Here is a 21247-nt window from a genome sequence, read left to right on the forward strand (position 1 = left end):
ATACAAGAAATTAATACAATTCTTGTCCATTTTGTACATAATCAGAGGGAGAGGAAAGAATTCCAGTTATCAGAACCTTTCTCCTTTCAGACTTATTAGCTAGCCATGCCACTCTCTGCTGCCTGTAAGTCCCTGTATATTTTTATCTCAGACCACTTCTCCATTAAGTAGATGACCAAATACTGCCCACTGCACTCCTTCTGTAAGTACCTCTGAGTGGGTTGCATTGTACCACCAGTTTACTGACATATTAAGTGTAGTCAACTGTAAGGCGTGCTCAGCCATTTTCTTTCTCCAGCAGCTGGCCATCAGGAACCATGTGCCCATAGGTAACGGCTAAGAGAGATGCTGGTTAACAGTGGAGAATGGTGCGGGCATTGGAGTCACCTGCTCGTGCAAATGATGTGTGTTGCTGACCCGGCTCACGCCTGATCGTGGATGTAGCATTCCGACCTTTAAATGAATTGCTAGCGACTGGGTAAGTCTGAACAAAACCAGCTTGCAACGAGCAGTTCTGACTACACGGTCACTCTGTACCCCTTGAGCAAATTTCAGGAGTTATTTTTAAAACGGTTTTTAGTTCTCTGGTGCAGACAGCATGACCTCGCCCTAGAACATATGGGTCTGCATTGTGATTCTCATATTGAGGCTTGCCGTAAGTTCTACATGGTTTTCCCCCTCTGCCGATGCTTTAGGACCATAAGGCAGTGGTTCTCAACCCTGGCTGCACATTAGAATCACCTGGGAATCTTTTTAAAATCCTGATTTCTGGGCCTCATCCTCTGGAAATTCTGTTTCTTTGTTATGGGGAGGGGCCACAACATTAGTAACAAAGAAACAGAATTTCCGGAGGATGAGGCCCAGAAATCAGGATTTTAAAAAGATTCCCAGGTGATTCTAATCTGCAGCCAGGGTTGAGAACCACTGCCATAAGATCTTATCAGTCATAAAGCCCAAGTTGCAGGGCTGCTTACATTACAGTCAGAACCTGCTACAGAACACTTGGCTATTCTCAGACCCCCCCAAAGCTGACAAACTTTCTTGGCACAGTGTACAATATGATGCCTTGAACCCAAAAAGAGCTTTAAGTAATGTACTTACTTCTTTTGTAGTGGTGGGAGGAACAATTTAATTTGTCCTTTCGTTTAGAGAGAATAGCATGTCCAAGACCTTTGGGCAGTTAAAACTTGATCCATGTGGGCCACTGGGTATTTGTGGAATTACCTCTCACCCTCTAAAGATCTTGTTTCTTACCAAGACCTCCAATACACTTGCCATGTCCTGATTATTGGTTCCAATTAGTAAAGTGTCACCAATATTAGGAACCAATGTTTGATTCTTCAGAATTTCCAGATGATCCAATACCCTTTCCACTATATTATAACAGAAGAAGAGTTAATAAAGCCCTGTGATAAGATCATAATGTATACTTTTGTTCACCTCATGTGAGAACAAATTCCTTTCGGTATTTCTCTAAATAAAGATAAGGAAGCATTTGCCAAAGAAATTGCTCCGTGCATGCCAGAAACTTTGTTAATCCATTTTGAAAAATTCCCTCATTAGCCACAACAGGAACACTTGCAGCTACTACTTGATTGAGCTTGTCTGCTGTCATCCACCATGATCCCACCGATAAACTGGTATCAGACTGATAGATTAGATAGAGATGTAACTGGGATCACCATCCTGCTTAAGTTTGAGATGATTTAATTTTTGAGGTAGCACTAATCTCTCCTCTCTCCCAGGGAATAGTATTGTTTTTTACTTATGATCTTGGACAAATGACTCCATTTTCCACTTGGCTTCCACCTCTGCTATACCTCATGCTGGGCCCTCTTCATCGGAATTTTCTTTAGTCAGTGCTTCTGAGTCTGAGAACTGACTCAAGTAGAGAAATGCAGCATGGCCCTTTTTGTTGAGGTGACTGCCTTCAGCTTCCTGATCATCCATTTGTGATCTCTTTTGAGTGAACAAATTAAGCCAATCTATTTTTTTTTTGGCTGCCCATAAAACTTGACTCTAAGAATACTAGTAGTGTGCTCTATTAACCATCTCTATAACCACCCCAATCTCAGCACTCATTGACATGATACCACCTGTCTTGTTTCTGATGGTTAAGCACCACCACCCCAAAAGCTTGCATGGATTCTCTGATTTCAGGATATCATTATCCCCATTACTATCAAGGAACTCCTTTCTATAACAGGCATCTCCTACCGTCAGCCTTGTCTCCCCACTGAGCATACCAGTGATGTGGGTACCACGCTCACCAGCACATTCCTTACCACGTCTGTGAGAAAGTGTCTCCGGGCAATTTTATAAAACATATCCAGCTTGGTGGTAGGGTGCTTCCAACTGACATGGCAGACCCACTGTACCATGCCTCCTCCCATGAACCTACTGATCCTATCCTCCACCATCTGCTAAAGTAGTGATAGCATTTCTACTTCAGTTAGTGTGGGCCATTGTTTGTTCATTTCCCCCAAAGCTTTCAAGAGCCATCTTAGGTACTCGAGGTTTATGACTAAGTGATGGATTCTATTCCACTGAAGATTGTTTCCATGCAGGTAAACTCTCCCCTGTTCAATGTTATGTCTTTACCCCCTTGATCCAGCACCCTCAGGATCAAGCCTCATTCGTGCAACTTAGATTCCTGATGAAACATGTTAGCCACACATTGCAGCTCCTTTGGCAATAGTCCCACTGCTCCTTTGCTAGGCTGGCACATTCTCAGTGGAGCATACTGGGACTGGGTTTTTACTGTTTCCTTGGTTGCCAGAAATGAGGATCAAAGGTTGTCTTATAAGGCACATGGCACGTTTGCGGTCTCTTCCCTGGTCTACAAACAAAGGTGGAATCTTCTTACAGAGAGACTATATCTGCAGGCTCAGCAGATTTAGGGGAATGGAGGGTTCAAGGTTCTCAATAGCTTCTACCCAGAATCTCCCATTTAAAGGCACAGGAACCCATTCCTTGCCTATTGGGAGCCTGCCCTTGGCATAGAAGGCAGGATGAGACTAAGAATTCAACCATTTCTGGAGCCCTACTACTCTTAGAATTAAATCCTAAGCCTGCTCCTTCTTTCTGCCTTAGTTAAAAGAGCTAGAGGTGGTGTTTTGTTTGTTTTTTCATCCTGCCAGAGGCCCTCTGGATTTCACAAATCGGTGATTAGTTACTCTTTTGCTTTTGTCAAATTTTATAGCCAGAAAAATATACATTTTCCCTTTATTGAGGAATAATTGACAAATATAATTATGCTGTACTTAAAGTGTACAGCATAATGATTTGATATACATATACATTGTACAATGATTACCAACATCAAGATAATTGACATCTCACATAGTTAACATAGACAACTTTTGTGGTGGTGGGAAGTGAGGGTGGTAGCAGGTGAGAATGTTTATTATCTACTCAGAACAACTTTCAAGGAAAAGAGTAATAGAAGGGTTCAACTAAATTGAATATTATTACCTATTGAATAAGATCTCCCAAAAATACATTATTAGAAAAATAATATATTTGGAGAGTTTTCTCATGAGCAATTATTTTTTCTAAGTTGATATATTTTTTTCAAAATAATAGATATTTTAATACTAAAATTATTTAATTTTTCTGTGGAATTAAGTGTTCATATAAATAAATACTGACCCTGAATATACAAGACCGTATTATTAACTATACTCATCATGCAGTATATTAGATCCTCAGAACTTATTTTTCTCATAACTGAAAATATATACCCTTTGATCTACATTATTCCATTTTTCCCTCTGCCCAGCCCCTGGCAACTTGAATTCTATTCTATTTTTATGGGATTAGCTTTCTCTCTCTCTCTCTCTCTCTCTCTCTCTCTCTCCCTCTCTCGTCTCTCTCTCTCCTAGATTCCACTTACATGTGGCATTTGTCTTTTTCTGGATTATGCCCTGCAAGTTCATCCATGTTGCTGCAAATGGCAGAATTTCCTTCATTTTATATAATATACATCTTATATAATTGGTAGGAATGTAAACTGGTATAGCCACTATGTAAAATAATATGGTGTGTCCTCAAAATATTAAATTGTATGATTCAGCAATCTCACTCCTGTGTAGATGAAGGAATTAAAACCAGTATCTCAAAGAGATATCTTCATACCCATGTTCATTGCAGCACTATTCACAATAGCCAAGAGATGAAGATAACTTCTATGTCCTTCAACAGATACATGAATATTTTTTTTCTTTTGAGAACCAAAAACCATTCATTGAAATTAACACTTTGGCAGAAAATTTTAGAATGAAGTTGTATTGCCGAACACCACATAGACCTTTGACATCTTCTGAGACCACCAGGACATTGCTCATTGCATAATATTACCAAGTGACTCTGAATCATATAGACAGTTTCTGGGATATATCTAAGATCAACAAAGAATTGCAATCATATTATCTTATTTGAAGGCTCTTTGTTACTAATAAAAAGATAGAATAGAGATTGTGTCTTCATTAGCCATGTGCATTTACATAGCAAGTCTTTGTAAGAGTTTCTAGGTGGCAACTGAGCTAGGATCTATGAGCCACAAAAAATCAAATGGATGGCTCACTGGATTCTGTGTTGAAAGGTTATGTAACTAGCATTTACAAGTAAGTGAAGGAGCAGCAAAATCATGTTGATAATATAAGTCAAAATAATACTGCCACTTAAATATTCAGATAATTATAGAATAAATATTTAAAGCCAAGATTATTGGGATAGCTACATACATTTTTAATCAAATGATTATTACGGTTCCAGCTTTTTTTTTTTAAAAAAAAAAGTGTTTTATTTTTATTTTTATTTTGTGTGGTTAGAACAAGTTAAAGAAAATAGTGATACCCTATAACTAAATGTTATTGGTTTTCTTGACAAGATAAATAAAGTTGCCATATTTTACACAGGCATTTCAATTTTCCCCCAGCAATGTGAATTTTTCCAAATTAAAATAAACATATTAAAACTACAAGTCTAGCCAGTCTCTATATAATATTAACAAAGTAATGTCTTTTATAAACCTCCTATCTTTGAGCTATCAGAATTAATAGTATTTTTATTTTTTTAATCTAGCTTTATTGAGATAATTGACATGTATTATCTTTATCTAGTTTATTTCACTTAGCACAATACCCTCAAGTTCCATCTATGTTGTCACAAATGTCAAGATTTTCTTCTTTCCAATGGCTGAATGTATACCCCACATCTTTATCTATTGTAGCCTAATAGGACTACACATTCTTTTTTCTCTTGCTGTTCTTCAGATTTTCTCCTTTTCTTTGTATTTTGATCATTTTATTCTATTTTGGACAGGATGTCTAAGTTTGTTTCATTATCTATGAGCTTCATGAACTCAGATGTCCAGATGTCTGAGATGGACAGTAAGATTGTCTCCATATTTCGGCTATTGCAAATAATGCTGCAATGAAGATGGGCATACATATACCACTTTGAGATAATGGTTTCATTTTCTTTGGATATAGACCCAGAAGTGAGATTGCTAGGTCATATGGTAGTACTATTTTTTTTTTTTTAATTTTTGAGGAACCTACATACTTATTTCCATAATGGCTACACCAATTTACATTCCCACCAATAGTGCTCAAGAGTTCTGTTTTCTCCACATTTCTTGTCTCTTATCTGTAACTAGAGGCCCAGCGCACAAAATTCATGTACTCAGAGGGGGTCTCCCAGCGTGGCCTGTGCCCTCTCACAGAGCGGGAGCCCTGCAATCGATCACACCAAAGAGGTAGGCCCCCCACCCATCTGGGGCTCCTCGATGGATTGTCCCAAAGGGGTAGGCTGGAGCCGGGGGGGCCCCTCTGGGACGCGTGGAGCTGCAGGACCCCCAGGCCTCTCCTCAGGGAGCTGCCAAGCCCTGTCTCCTCAGCAGGGTCGGGGGGGAGCCTCTGGGCCCCACCTCCTCTGTGGCACATGGAACTGCCTGGCCCTGTCTCCTCCTGGTGATGTATTGTGATGGCGTGAGGGCATCATGGCGTGATAGTGCGATGACCACATAGGCTTTTATTAGTATAGATAATAAAAGCATAATATGCTAATTAGAATGAATATCCTTCTAGACGTCCTTCCTTCCAGACAAAGCCGCAGTGGGCAAGGGCAGCAGCAGAGGCAGCAGAGGCCTCCAGCTGCAGCAGTGGTGGGCGGGGACTGGGGCCAAGGCCCTTGCACAAATTTCGTGCATCGGGCCTCTAGTCTTCTTTATAATAGCCACTCTAACTTTGCTAGATAGAATGTTCTGGGTTTGCAGGGTTGTTATTGTTGTTTTTCAGCACTTTGAATACATGGTAGGACAAAAGTAGGTTTACAGTGTGAATACACGAAACACAAATTTTATTATTATTATTTATTAATTATTGTATTATTTTCCATACAAACAGCTGCGAACCTACTTTTGCCCCACCCTATATATCATCCCACTGTCTCCTGGCCCATAGGTTTCTGTTGATAAATACCCTAATAGCTTAATGGGGTTACAAATTTTTTTTCGCTTGCTGTTTTTCAAATTCTCTCCTTCTCTTTGACTTTTGATAATTTTAATATATTTTGGAGAGAATGTCTTAAGTTTGTTTCATTATCTATGAGCTTCATGAACTTAGATGTCCAAATCTTTCCCCAGATTTGGAATATTCAGCCATTATTTTCTCAATAAATGTTATGCCACTCCTCCCTCCTATCTCCTTCTGAAACTTCAATAGTTTGCAAATGGTTTTCTTTTGTATCCCTTATCAGTGGTTCTCAACCTGTGGGTCGCGACCCCTTTGGTGGTCAAAAGACCCTTTCACAGGGGTCACCTAATACCATCCTGCCTATCAGATATTTACATTATGATTCATAACAGTAGCAACATTACAGTTATGAAGTAGCAACGAAAATAATTCCATGGCTGGGTCACAACATGAGGAACTGTATTTAAAGGGACAGAAGGTTGAGAACTACTGCCTTAGATCATGTGCACATACTCTACTCTTTTTCACTATTTTTCTTTGTACTCCATAATTTCAAAGTTCCTATTTCTAACTAATTGATGCTTTTTCTTTCTGTTTGACCCATCCTACTGTTGATGGCCTCTATGACATTTTTTTTATTTCATTCACTGTACGTTTAAGCTCCAGCATTTTTGTTACATTATTTTTTATTTCTATCTTTTGTATAACTTCTCATATTGTTCACATATTGCTTTCCTGGTTTTATTGTTTTTTTCTCTATTTCTTTTTTAAGTTGCTCTTTTTAAAAATCAGATTTATTGAGGTATAGTTGTCATATAAAATTGTAAGATATTTGAAGTGTACATTGTGGTGATTGAATATCAACACTAATAAAAGAGAAAAATGGTAATTGGCGTACGAGCTACCCTTTCCATTGGCTAATCAGGGCTATATGCAAATTAACTGCCAACTAAGATTGGCAGTTAACTGCCAACTAAGATTGGCAGTTAACTGCCAACAAGATGGCGGCTAATTTGCATATGTAGGCACAATGCAGGGAGGTGAAAGGGAAAGCAGGAAGAAGCCCCCTGCCACTGACAGTGATCGGAAACCCAGGGGGGAGCTAAGAGCTGGGGGGCAGGGCAAAGGCGGCCCTGGGGCCGCCTTTGCCCTGCCCCCCCGCCATGATCGGAGAATCAGGCGCCTTTTCCACCCTGGCCAGTGATAGCAGGAAGTAGGGGTGGAGCCAGCGATGGGAGCTGGGCACAGTCGAAGCTGGCAGTCCCGGGAGCTAGGGGTCCCTTGCCTGGGCCTAAAGTGAAGCCCAGGATCGCAGGGCCGCTGCAGCTGCAGGTCCCCGCTGCCCGGGCCGGACGCCTCAGCCAGAGGCGTCCTGCAGGGGCAGGGGCGGAGCCCGCGCGATCGCGGCGCCCCCCGCTGCCACTGCAGGTCCCCGCTGCCCGGGCTGGACACCTAGGCCAGAGGCGTCAGGCCTGGGCAAGGGGCCGATCCTGCGATTGGAGGGTGATGGGGGTCAACGCCTGAGGGCTCCCAGTATGTGAGAGGGGGCAGGCTGGGCTGAGGGACACCCCCCCCCCCACACACACACACACACACACACACCCAGTGCACGAATTTCGTGCACCGGGCCCCTAGTATTTATACATTGTGGAAGGATTTATCCATCTAGTTAATTAGCATTTTACATATTTATCTTTTCTTTTTTGAGATTTTTGTTTTTTTTCTTTTTTAAAATATATTTTTATTGATTTTCAGAGAGGAAGGGAGAGGGAGAGAGAGATAGAAACATCAATGAGAGAGAATCATCAATTGGCTTTCTCCTGCATGCCCCACACTGGGGATTGAGCCTGCAACCCAGACATGTGCCCTGACCAGGAATTGATCAGTGGCCTCCAGGTTCATATGTCGATACTCACCACTGAGACACGTCGCTTGGGGCTTCTGTGTTTTCTTGAAGCTCATTGAGTCTCCATGAAACAGCTATTTTGGTTTCTTTAGCAGATAAATCACAGTTCTCCATGTCTTTGGTATTGGTTACTGGAAGATGATTGTAATCCTTTGGTGATGTTTGTCGTGTTTCCTTGATTTTTCATGTTCCTTAAAGTTTTGCATTACTTTCCTTGTATTTGAAATAGCAGTCACCTCCTCCAGTCTTTACTAACTGCTCTCTGCAATTCATTCAAAATTGTACGTTTTTGCTCCAACAATGCTAGAACTTCTCCCCTTGGAAATCTGGACTTCCATAAACGCTCTCTCATCTGTGGGTAATTTCCAAGACCCAATCCATGGTGGGCACAACTCCTTCCAGGTCCCTGGACATGTACTGCTGGATCCCACTGCTCCCCAAATGGTACTGTTGTCTGTGGATGAACGTCAAATTATTGTTGTAGAGGGAGGGGAGGGAGGGAACACAAATGAAGACTCTCTTATTCAGCCACAATCCTGCTTAATTTATTCAAATACTTTAATATTTAATGAATTAGAATAAATTTTATACATTTATTGAAAAATATTGTACATTGTTACTAATACTTGAGTGCAATGTGGAACGATATGCTATGCAATTTTTATACCATAATAAGTAATACATTTGAATATTTGAAATTATTTCCTACTTGATTAGTTAGTTTCCATAGCCTTTCATGTTAAAATCTAACCATATTTTTTAAAGACTTTGATTATTATAACTTAGAAAGATTTTTGAGGGGGAAAAAAAAAAGACAAGATGGTGAGTCTTTATTCTCTACTATTTGAAAGATTCATGGCTTCAGAAGTGCCCACTTCTCAGGACAAATGTAGTTTTCTAGTACAGAAATCCAAACTTACACTTTAGGATACTCTTATATCATGAATAAATCAATGCCTATCAACAAACAGATCAAAGAAATAGATTTGCTCAACCACCCTCTTCCTCTCTTTCTCTAAGTATGGTCTCTCTCCTTTCAAACAAGGTTTATCTGCATAACGAAAACATGATCCAAATTCCCAGTCCTCTTGCTATGTTAACTATATATCTGCTTTAATTCTGGCTTAAAACTAGTCCATACTCTAGTGGATTTAATATACATTAAGACATTTGTAAATATACATTAAATATTATGTCTTTATAAAAACTAAATTTAGCTTCTGCTTATATATTTAAAAAGAGAAATTCAACTAAATTTATTAAGCTTCTCTTGAATAAATGGCCATTTTAGATCATTCAGACTAGGGAAGAATAAAAATAATTTTTTTTTAGTCCCTGGATCTATGCAAGTAAAATATATAAGACAAACAAATAGAATCAAAATATTAAGCATTATTTTTCAAACATGATTTGTTCTAATTATTTATATTACCAGTAATAACATTTTAAGGTTGAAGTATCCACATAACTCTCTTGACTCTTCACTTTTAATGCATAGACACAATGAAAATTCATCACAATCTTAAACTGCTATAATCAGAATTACAATATAGAGCAGGCAATTAGAGATTATTCATACAAAATAGAGTTGAAATAGACTTTGCACATATTGACAAAAAATGAATAAAGTTCCTTTCCATCAAATGTGCAAAACTTAATCCAATTCATTTGATACTAAAGAAATTAATTGTATGTGGTATTATTCAGACCTTAACCATATTTAGCCTTTTAGATCCCTGTGACAAATAACTTTCTGACCCATTGATTCCCCTAGCTTTATATTTGATTTACATAATTAAATAATATCTTTATGGACAATGTTTAATTCTAAATCTCCAATTTCTAAGTAGCTTACCCATGTTGGCCAAATTTACAAAAATAAAGCTCATTCTTTATCAATTGGAACCATTTTTAGAGAATAAACAGAAAAAAAATATACTATTTTCAGACTTGCTTTGCTATCTACACTCCTGCTTACACCACTACTCTCTTGAAATATGGGCTGTTCTGCATCCTTCAAGTTCAGAGGTTCTACTGGAAGCATACTATTGGGGCACTTAATTATGCATTTTTGTCTCTAGTTACTTTGTTTTGAATTGGTATGTTATTTCACGGACTCATGAATGTTTTCACAGTGAAATATTTCTATTTAACTCTTGCCTACAATCTTCGTGCATTACTGCAGTACATCCCATGAGAGCCAAGAATTAAAGCTGCCAAAACAAGCCTAAGTATAGCCAGTGGGAAATTAATTACTATGTAGAGAAATAAAACTAGCATCAGCCCAGATTATTCCAAAATAGTCATTTTATAATTGTGCTTTCTAGACAATCATTCAAATTGATGACACCATTTCACCTGAAATTTCTGCCACCTGAAAACTGAAAGACATCAGGATAAAACTAATTTCACTCTACTTTAGATCACTCCTATTATCTCTAACCTGTGCAACATTTTTTTTTTTTCACCCTTAACCCTAGTAGGTCCTTCTCTTAATTTTCCTACTTCTCTCTAACCAGGAGTCAGTCACTGCCAGTTTATCCAGCATAGAGGTGATTGACCATTTAATAAGGAATTACTGCCATCTTGTGGCTGACATAATTGAAGGCAAATCATCCTAATGCACTGGGCAAGGGGGGATGGAGGGGAGTGTTATATGCCCTATTGTACCTCTAATATAAACCATTAAAGAGATACTACAATGCACAGTGGGGTTATTTTTTGTGGGTTTTTTTAGTGAAAATATGCACATGAGTGCGATAAAATTCAGGAAAATGAGCTCTCTTCCTACTTTATCAAAATCCAGCAGTAAATGTAAATCAATCTAAAATAAAGACTTAAGTCTGCACTGGATAGAAAATTACATAGGCAACTAAACAAAGGCATTAATACTTTCTACTACCTCCTTCAGCAATTTATCTTCATTTTTTTTAATGTTAAGAATTTGTAAAAGGTCATAATTCAGTAGGTTCAAATATTTCTAACTCTGAGGTGACACGTTTGCCACACATCTCAATAGCCCATGTCAGCACCGGAAATTGGCCCAGACTTACTAATAACCAAAAACAGATTTGAAGCGAATGATTCTCTCAGATCTGTATGGCATATGTTGTCTTCAATATTCTTCCTCTTGACATGTGACAAATTTGCAAATTCTCTGTTTTTAAGTTTCACATGGTACAGCCAGCAAAAACACTGGCAACGGGGTACAATGAGCGCATCTAAAGACACTTTGTTCTACAAGTATAAAGCAGAAATCTAACCCTGCTTCTCTGTCAAGATTTGTGAAATGCCATTTATAGAAAAAGTTGGGTTTTTTTGAGCAAAGGTTTCAAGGTATATTTCATCAATCTGCATGTATTTGTTTGAAGGAAACGCCTTATTAAAAACTTGTTATTTAAGCAACTAGAGGTCCAGAAAGAACATTTTCTCCCCAAAAGGCTTTTCTTAGTTCTGAAGTGTCGAATCTTAAATGTTTAGTACAAAACACTCCACCTGGTGGTAGAAGAAAGAGGGTGGCTGCTCTCTGTAAAAGACCCTCAGAGAAAAGATGGAATGAATCAAAAGGATCCACATACACATTTAGTCAGAAGCCATGTAAGATACTCCACTGCAGTTGGTGAGCATCTTAAAAGCAAAATCCAGACAGAGTCTGTCTCTCTATAAATCTTTCCACCCTTTCCATTACTAGTTAGGTATTGCTGGCTCTAAGCCATCTGATTTTACTATGATTTATTAACTGCTATGCATTATATATGAGATGCAGGTTTGCTGAAGAGTTACCCTTATGGTCATTGTTGCATACAAATCAGCTACTGTTAGAGAGGTTTATTGCATCACTTTATGCTGCTAGCACTTTTACTAGGCAGTAGTGTAATCTGTAACTGGAAAAGAAAACCCTTCCTGCTACATTTTCCCATGTATACTACGAGCAAATGCAGAGCATGTGAAGAATAATCGTCCTTTGTTCTAGTCTGCTTATAAAAACAAGAAAAAGCCTCCAGAACAATAGATGAGAAGAAATGAAAACCTGTTGTCTAAATCACGGGATTGGTATTCTCCAAATCATTGCTGCCGCACTGAACCGTTTTCTCTGGTAAGACCAACCGAGACGTGAGAAAGAGCAATCATGGGAGCAAAACCAATTTACTCTTGTTAGGAAATTGGAAAAACGGTAGCAGAGATCTAAGCAGATCTGGCTCTGAAATAAGGTACCGCAACACGGTGCTTCCACACTGCTTTTTTCTTGAGACATTTGATTAAGTAATTCAACTTGAATTTCCAGATCAGCTCTCCACACAGTGACTTGAAAGCTTGCCTTTAGCACCTTTAAATCATGTTTGCTCCCAGCTGACATAAACAATCAAGACAAAAGCAGCATTAGCTAAATGGCCTTGGTTTACCTACAACAACAACCAAGAGAGAACGGATATCGTCTTACATATCCAACAGAAATGGAAAAGGTGTGACCGATCATATATTTTAAAAGTGTGGAGAGAGAGGGATGCTGCCCTTCCTATCTGAAATCTTGCCATGTTCCTCTAACCACAAGCACCGCAGTTCCTTTCAGTGTGGCATATGTTATGAAGTGTTTCTGAAGAAAGGAGTGATTGTTCGGGAACAGCGTTATGTCCAGGAAGAATGAAATGAGGCAGATATTCTGCAGCCTTAGCTTTGGTATGACTGTTCCAGGTATTCTACAATCATAGCTACTCAGACACATGAACAGGATTTTAAAATCTCAAGGATGTGGATGATTAAATGGATCTGCTTTTGTGGTTGTTGTTGAAGCCATCCAAAAATGCATTTACTAATTTTTAGAATAGCTTGTATTTCCTCTTAATGGATTCATAATAATTGTGAGTCAGTTGAAGTCATGTTTTAAAAAATCTGGGTGGAAAGGGAGTTTGGAATTTAGTTTAATAAAAGAAGCATTTATTGAAATGTCCACCATGTGTCGGCTGATGAGTTTTAAGCACAACAAAGATAAGTGGCTTGTTAGTTGGCATTAAAGATCTTATTCTCATCAAGTATCTGATTTTTATAGATATTTTAATGCACATGGAGTATTTTAGCACAAAAACTGCCGAAGAAGAGACGCTTAGAAGGGAGATGAGACGTTGAGGAGGATCGGTAAGATGACTTAAGCGAACAAGTTCATGCACAGAAAACTCTAAAAAGTATCTATTATAGGTTGTAATAAAAATACAGATCCATACTCTTTGAATTCATGGGTTCCTTGCTTCTCTCAAGACTTTTTCCGTTTCTAGGATCAATGGTTTGAGAGATGCCCTAAATATAGAATCACAATTATGTGTCATGACCCTCCCCCAGATTCTCTTTTACGGAGCATATTTTTTTCCTCCCCAAATGGTAAATGATTCAGAAATACTGAAAATTCACTTCCTGAAAAAAAAAACAAACACAAGAACTATTAACTGGTATAGAATATTGCTACTAAATGCTTAGTTTTTCTTTAAAAACAAAAAAAACTAAAAGCAGAAAATTCCCAGCATTTAAAAGATCTTCAAACTGAGTAATTGTAATAAATAAAAATAAATCTCAGAAACTAACCCCAAATTACTCTCCCAGGCAGTTTGTGTCTTTTAAAAAAATCTTTTTTTTTTTTTTTTAAAATTATTGTATATGATCCCTGTTTTCTGGGTGAATCAGATGAATTATGATGAACTGCACAATCAGCGAGTGAAGAAAATAAGTGTGCAATGTTTATTCCAGTTTCTCTTTTTTTCGATGACACTGTTTAAACTGATAAACATCGTTTGGCCTTGGCAATCTAGACCCTCAAGTCTGTAGGCAAACTCTAATTAAGCTAAGTGGTACCTTTCCCAGGGACATCTGCTACCACAAGTTTCAAATATCCACAACAAAGCATCATTTTTTTAGCTTCCAGAAACATTGTGATTAATATAAAAGTATTTTTCTTTCCAAAAGGGTAAAGTTACAAAGTGAGATACTGCTTCCGGTATCTTAGAAACGCAAAACCATGGCTTAGTCCACGTATTTCTTTACTTTTTATTTCTGCAGGTATTTAGATTCGCTCACTCTACAGTTTGACAAGTTTAATAATTAAAACAAATGTAAAGAATTAAACAGCAAGCATTATAATGCAATAAAGGGTGGATTAAAAGCTAAGGTTTCCGTCCCCCCTCGACCTCTGTGGAGTTAAGAAATTTCCTTTAAGATAATGTCCCTAGATGCCGAGTAAAGTGAACTATCTCCAGGTTGATGTGTTTTAATATGAACAAAGCAGTATAAAACAACACATAAATGACCATTTTATTGTATCAGTTTAAATTATAAATTAGTTTTGTATGTATAACACTGGGCTTGCTGAAGACCAATTATATTAATTAATGAATGTAAAGATGTTTCATATTTAGAGACACACTTTGGGTTGTGGGTACACAATGCAATATACAGATCATGAATCATAGAAATGTACACTGGAAATGTATATGATCTTATTAACCAATATCGCCCTAATAAATTTAATTTTTTAAATAGTTTGTTTTAATGATGAGAAGGAATGAAATAACATTTTTGATGATGAGAAGAAATGAAATAACATTGTTCAGCCAAATTCCATTAACTCATTCAAATAAACTGCACAAATGCAAATTTTTACATTTGCTGGTAATCAAAGATTTAAAGGGGGAAATACATTTTAAAATACTCATATGGGGAGAAGTAAATCTATGGTTGTGTTCAAGTTGAGGACGCCTCCCTCAGCAATACTAAATGCAAAAGCCAAATATTTATTTGCTTCAGCCAGTGTTCAGTTGTGAGTTTAAGGCGAGCATAGTACTGGAAAGGTGTATAAGAAAACAGACATTACATATTGAGAAAGAGACTTCACAAGTGTCAGAAAATTTATGACAGAATTTGATCTTTCTTGTTTTTGTTAGGCTGACTGACTGCCTTTAAGTGATACAGATCTGCCCCTCCATCCCTTGTGCTGCCAGCAAGAACGTGGAGCTGCTTCCCGCATGCTATCTAGCACAATTCAATTTCATGCATTTCATATATGTCATGCTACATTATAATGCAGCTTACACATATTAAAAATAATTATTGTGAATACCCTTTAGGCTACAGCTTTCGTCACATTGTGCACTATTTACAATCACTTGAAAATCCAGCAAAATACATGGGCAGAGAAATCAAAGCAGGAGGTAGAGTTTGTTTTAATGTGATTATATTGGCATCTGAGATGATGGTGTTTGGGACCATATTGACATGAGTGAGGATTCTATGTAGCAACTGTTCAATACCATCCGTTGGACTTCTCTGATAGACCACTTAACTATCTCAGCTTTTCCAGTGATCATCTCATTTATCTAGGATTATTGCACTGAATTTACTGTTTGGTTTTCTTCCAGAACTGAAATGTCAAGTCCAGTGTCATGTATGCAGTAGCTTTGTGCTGTGAGAGCTTTGCAGATCCCCCAAAAGCTGCTAGCAGTTGATCTTTGGATAGAGTTAGAAATAAATAAATCCTCTTTAGCAGATCAATATTCATCCCATTTAATGCTTGATGTGAAACTTGTGGATTTGTGGTGGTAATGCTGATGTACAGCTAATCGTTGAAAACGGGCATTAGGGCTTTTCTAGCATGGCAACATATTGTCAGGCAAGGAGGGAAAGTGGTGGTAGCACAGTCTGGAAAAAACATCGTACGTTTGAATAAATCTGCTGCACATTTAGAATCTGATTGGGGAGCTTTACTATGTAATACCAAAAACTAACAATGTGGACACCGAATGGGTCTTCTATTTAAAGGAAATTCCTGTGCCCTTTCCTGGGTTTGCCCCTCTTTGTGGCCCGGTGCACAAAAATGAAGCACCTAACTCACTGAGGCTCTGGTGCCACAGAAATGGATATTGCAACATTTTCTCTGTTCTGATTGTTGTAATTACCAATAACCATAGTAGCAAAAACATTTTAGCAATAAAAGCCAGACACTTTTTATAAAAGCGGTGGGGTTTTCATACTGGAGACTCAAAGAAAGGCGTAGAGAGCAGGGTCCTGAAAAAAGACATCTTGCTAGTGAGCAAGGCTTCAGACATGGTTAATGCCAATAGTTAGGGCATTTTTTCTAGTCAACAGTGTAGAAAGTCATACATCGCATCTTTCTTCTACTGCAGAGGTTAAGTTTTCCCTTTTGACTTAAGTCTCATTTTTTGCTGTAAATATATGATAATTCATACTGTCATGGTGTTCAGCAAAGCAAGTTGGTGCTGGGCATTCTTTGCTTGCAAGATCTTTCAGCTTAGCCACATAATCTGTAACGTAGACATTGTGGTTGCCACTGATTATATATATATATATATATATATATATATATATATATATATATCCATATTTCTCAATTATGAATTTAATATAATGCATGAAAAATATGCACATGATCTCTGTGTGAAAACCTTCACTTGCCGATGTTCTTGCAGACTTGGGCTGCCCTGATAAATTTTACCAAGCATGTAAACTTATTTGTGTAAAGCGATGCCTTTGAAATAAAGCATAAGAAAAATGCACTTACTGTTAAGTATAGAAACTAGAGAACCGGGTTAGATCTGTTTTCCCAGGAGAAATGATATTCTTTCTCAAATAGTAGGTTTTCATTTAGGTTTACTGCGAAATGAAACATTATAATCTTTACATGGAGGGAGAGGCCATTAAGCTTAATCACGCAGAGTAACATCTGCTGGCTTCAGATATTCACTGGGTTGCTCAGAAGGGTCAGGTCAGCTCTGGTCATACAAGTCCCAAACTTTACCACTGATAAATATGTTACCCTGATAGGAATCTCAGGCAGTCAGAGCTCCTTTGATTGGCCGGGGAAGACAGGATAAAATGGCAGGTCATGGTCACAGGATTATGTTTACCTGATAAATGGTAAATAAGTAAACACAGGAGGAGAAGTATGTTTATGCTTGAGGCCATGCAGGTTGGGAAATAGTTCTGTGCAAGGTTGAAGATGACAACTGAGAAAGTGTGTGGGTGTGTCTGCAATAGTATACACCTGTGAATTCATGCACATGCATGTAGAATTATGTCCAGTTACCTTAGTTATGCAAAAAGGCATAATAATATGTGAATATATAAATACCCAGAGACACACTCCATCTATGTTGTGATGTGTGTATGCAGTAGGAGTACATATTCATAAGTGGGAATATCTTATTCATATCCTAGGGCTTGAAAAATACTAATGTATTTGAAAATATATTTCCTAAAAATGAAGATTTTTACAGAAACTAGGGTGTATTTTTTCTATCTCTAAATTTTGTGGTTTATAGCAAAGAAGATAACCAGACTTTGCTCTACACAGCACACCTGTCGCTGGAAGAATGCTGGGCTAGTAAACTTACCATGACAGCTCTTGCGTTAATCTAAAGTGACATGTACATCAGTCTGGTATTTTCTATTTCTTTGTTTTATCTAGAAAATAAATGTTTTCCAGGTTGTGTATAATTAATTATAAATAATTATTAAGGGTCTCACAACTGGCACATTATTTAAAAAAACTGAGCCATCAGAAAACAGATAAGAAATGGTATTTTTTCCATTTCCCATAATAGCTATATTCTCTCATTTGGATTCTAGAGAGTACTAGAGAGCTTCTCAGAAACGAAGAGAAAATGTGCCCCATGCACAATGCAGAATAACTCACTTCCAAGTCTCCCCTCAGTTACCACACTTCTCATCTAGAGAGGAAAAACCTTGAAAAATAAGTCTGATTTTATTAGTCTTTCCATTTTGTATGTGTATTGGCTACTCAGAAACCAAAACAGGTACTGCTTTTTTTGCCTTTGAATCTTGCTCTTACATTTATAATTTTCCTCTTCATTCATTTCTTCGACAAGTAATTATTGAGCACATTTTGTGTGCTAAGCCAAGGCCTAACCCTTCATCTCCAGAAGGTTACACTCTCACTTTTCGTTGTTTTCTTATTTCCTGAATTGATATATATATATACAAATATATTTTTGAGATGTCTGCATTTGTTGTCAAGTACACAAAATTATTTATGGAGCAAAATTGAGTAAAAATAATGTAAAGATGGTTAAGTTGGTGTCTGGAAGGACCACAGTTGATAGATATTCTATGACATGTATATAAAAATACAGATATGTAGATATATAGATATCCAGTGGACAGTATGTGCAGTTCTATGTGATTATGTGATCCTGGTTATACTTATAAGCTACAGAACTATGCTATTCTCATAGATCAGTCTATCAGTTGAGCAACAGACTACATTCTTCTATGGAAAACAAACCACCCAAGCCACTCTTCACAAAAAGAGTTCCTACAGGCTCACCTTCCTAAGACATGAAAATTAAGACAAATTTCCACTAGAAGCTTAGCTAATTAGGCATTGCAAAAAATATAACTAAAGTAAAAACTTAAAGTAAAAACACAATGACTTAGAAACTTATCAAAGGGATCATTTTAGAAGGAGAGAGAGTCTGTAGAATAAATTTATTTGTGAAAACAGATACGTATGTTATAGAACTAAAAATCATGTTACAATAAGGAGGGAAGTTCTACAATCCTCCTCTCTGAGAGTCTGCAAAAGTAATGTATTGCCAAGAAGAAGATATTGGCTGATAACTTCCAGGGGATTTAGTATGACAAAATGGTGGAGTCACATAATACTTGAACAATTTTTTTAGCCCAGATTTCTAAAATGTTTTATTATACCATAGTGGTCTATATAAGAACTAGGAAAATTAAGTTAGGCCAGAAGAGCCCAGAGTAGAAGGTTCTGTATTGTGAAATGTCTCCCAGGGACAAATGTTCCAAAGAGATAGGACTCTTGAGTCCCTGGCAGGTTGACACTCTATCAGTGCATTCCGTCTCTGCAAATAGAGTCTGTGATATTTTAACTAAAATTTGCCAGAAAAGCTATTTAAATGTGGAAGTTTATTACTTTACCTCTCTTCCACTAATCCCTGTGAAAATATTATAAATAACACAGAGCTTAGGGTTGCAAAACAGATACCCAACAAGTCTTAACCGAAAATCATTTTGTAAAAGGTTCAACTAAAACCTTACAGCTGATAACTAAACCAACCCACTTTGATCCATATGAATTATCTATAGTCCTAATTCCTCTTATCTTTACAAAATAGGGAAGAAAAAAATCTCATATTTTAAACAGATTATTTTATAGGCTTTCCTTTAAAAACACCCCTTGAGATTTCATGGTACTTTTGTAAGTCACTCTTATTCCAATGAGAATGCTTCAGTTTTACAAATCTGCAGTGTCTTCTCATTGCTGGAATATGCGGTGGTTGCTTGAGAAGCTCCCTGGAAAGGCCTGGGCCCTCATTTATGAAGACAATGAATGGACAGGATTTTACACACAGATAATGACAGAGAGACAGGAAGCCACTTTGAAGTTCAAATAATTTGACAACAAGTTTTGGAATTCCTAAAAAAATAATGAGAAGGATCTTTGCCGAATTTTTATTTTGTTTTTGTTCTGCCTTCATTTCACATAGGCGGGTTCAGGCAGGAAGCACAGCCTAAACAGCTCAGCCAGATTTGGAAGGATTAGTTACAGCAAAGAAGGCCGTCCTGTGAATCTGAGTCATTTCTTTTAATAGTAGCAATTCTAAAGAAAAATAAATTTCACATGCATGTAGACATGGAAAATCCTCCCTTTATGACAAATACTAGAGGCTCAGTGCATGAAATTTATGCATAGGTGGGGTCCCTAGTTGTGATAAATATATCTGGTCAAACATTTTGATACAAAAATCACCTAGAAATCATTTACACCTATTGGAATGTTCTTCCTTATAGTGGTGTTTTATTGGACTTTAAATACAGTAGTGGATTTTCTTATTTCTGAAGAAAAACATGTGGTTTTAGTCATAACATTAAATAAAACACTTAGTTTGGCATGGGCTTCCTGCTTGACATGGCATCATCAATTGCTTTTAGAGACCAGCAATGGTAAGAATAAAAGGATTTAAAAAGTCAAGGTGAGAAAGGCTTCCTATTAATTCTAAAAACAACTAGGATGATGTTAAAGGTGAGATAGCAATCTACATTTTCCACATTGCTTTGGAACTAAACTGTGGAATAGAAAAAAATTTTTTTTCAAAATTATAATTCCTAGAAATGATTTTTTCAAAATTGGGGGGGAAAAAACGCACACCATATCCTTTGAAATATACCACAATTAAAGATCTATTTTAAAATATCATTAAGGCCCTAACTGGTTTGGCTCAGTGGGTAGAGCGGCGGCCTGCGGGTCCCAGGTTCGATTCCGGTCAAGGGCGTGTATCTTGGTTGCGGGTACATCCCCAATAGGGGGCAGCTGATCAATGTTTCTCTCTCATCGATATTTCTAACTCTCTATCTCTCTCCCTTTCTGTGAAAAATCAATAAAATATATTTTTTAAAAATATGTATAATTAAGGAATTTTTTTCTGCTACATCTAAAATTGCCTCACTCATTAAAGTTTAGCTTTTTAACTGCTAAACTTCAACCAGTCCTCAAAATCTGAAACAATCATGAAGCAAAAGGACTAATTTAAGTAGAGTTAACTCGCTAAATTGTAATTCTATTTCCTGTTGCATTATGTTCTCATTGGGTTTGTTTTTCAATATTCTCTGACTATGGGATAATGGATTTACATGAGTGTAAAAATAAAATAAAAACATTTTAATGATAATGGTTTTGCAATTTTCCCCCAAACTTTGATCTGAGAACCACTGCACAAATATAGTAACATCAGTGGTACAAAGAATGCCGATACTTAAGGTAGCAACTTTATGTAGCCAGGCAGCATTACATATGCTATTTCAAACCCCACCGGAGAAA

The sequence above is a fragment of the Myotis daubentonii genome, chromosome 1 (genome assembly GCF_963259705.1).
Source record: "Myotis daubentonii chromosome 1, mMyoDau2.1, whole genome shotgun sequence".
Taxonomy (NCBI): domain Eukaryota; kingdom Metazoa; phylum Chordata; class Mammalia; order Chiroptera; family Vespertilionidae; genus Myotis; species Myotis daubentonii.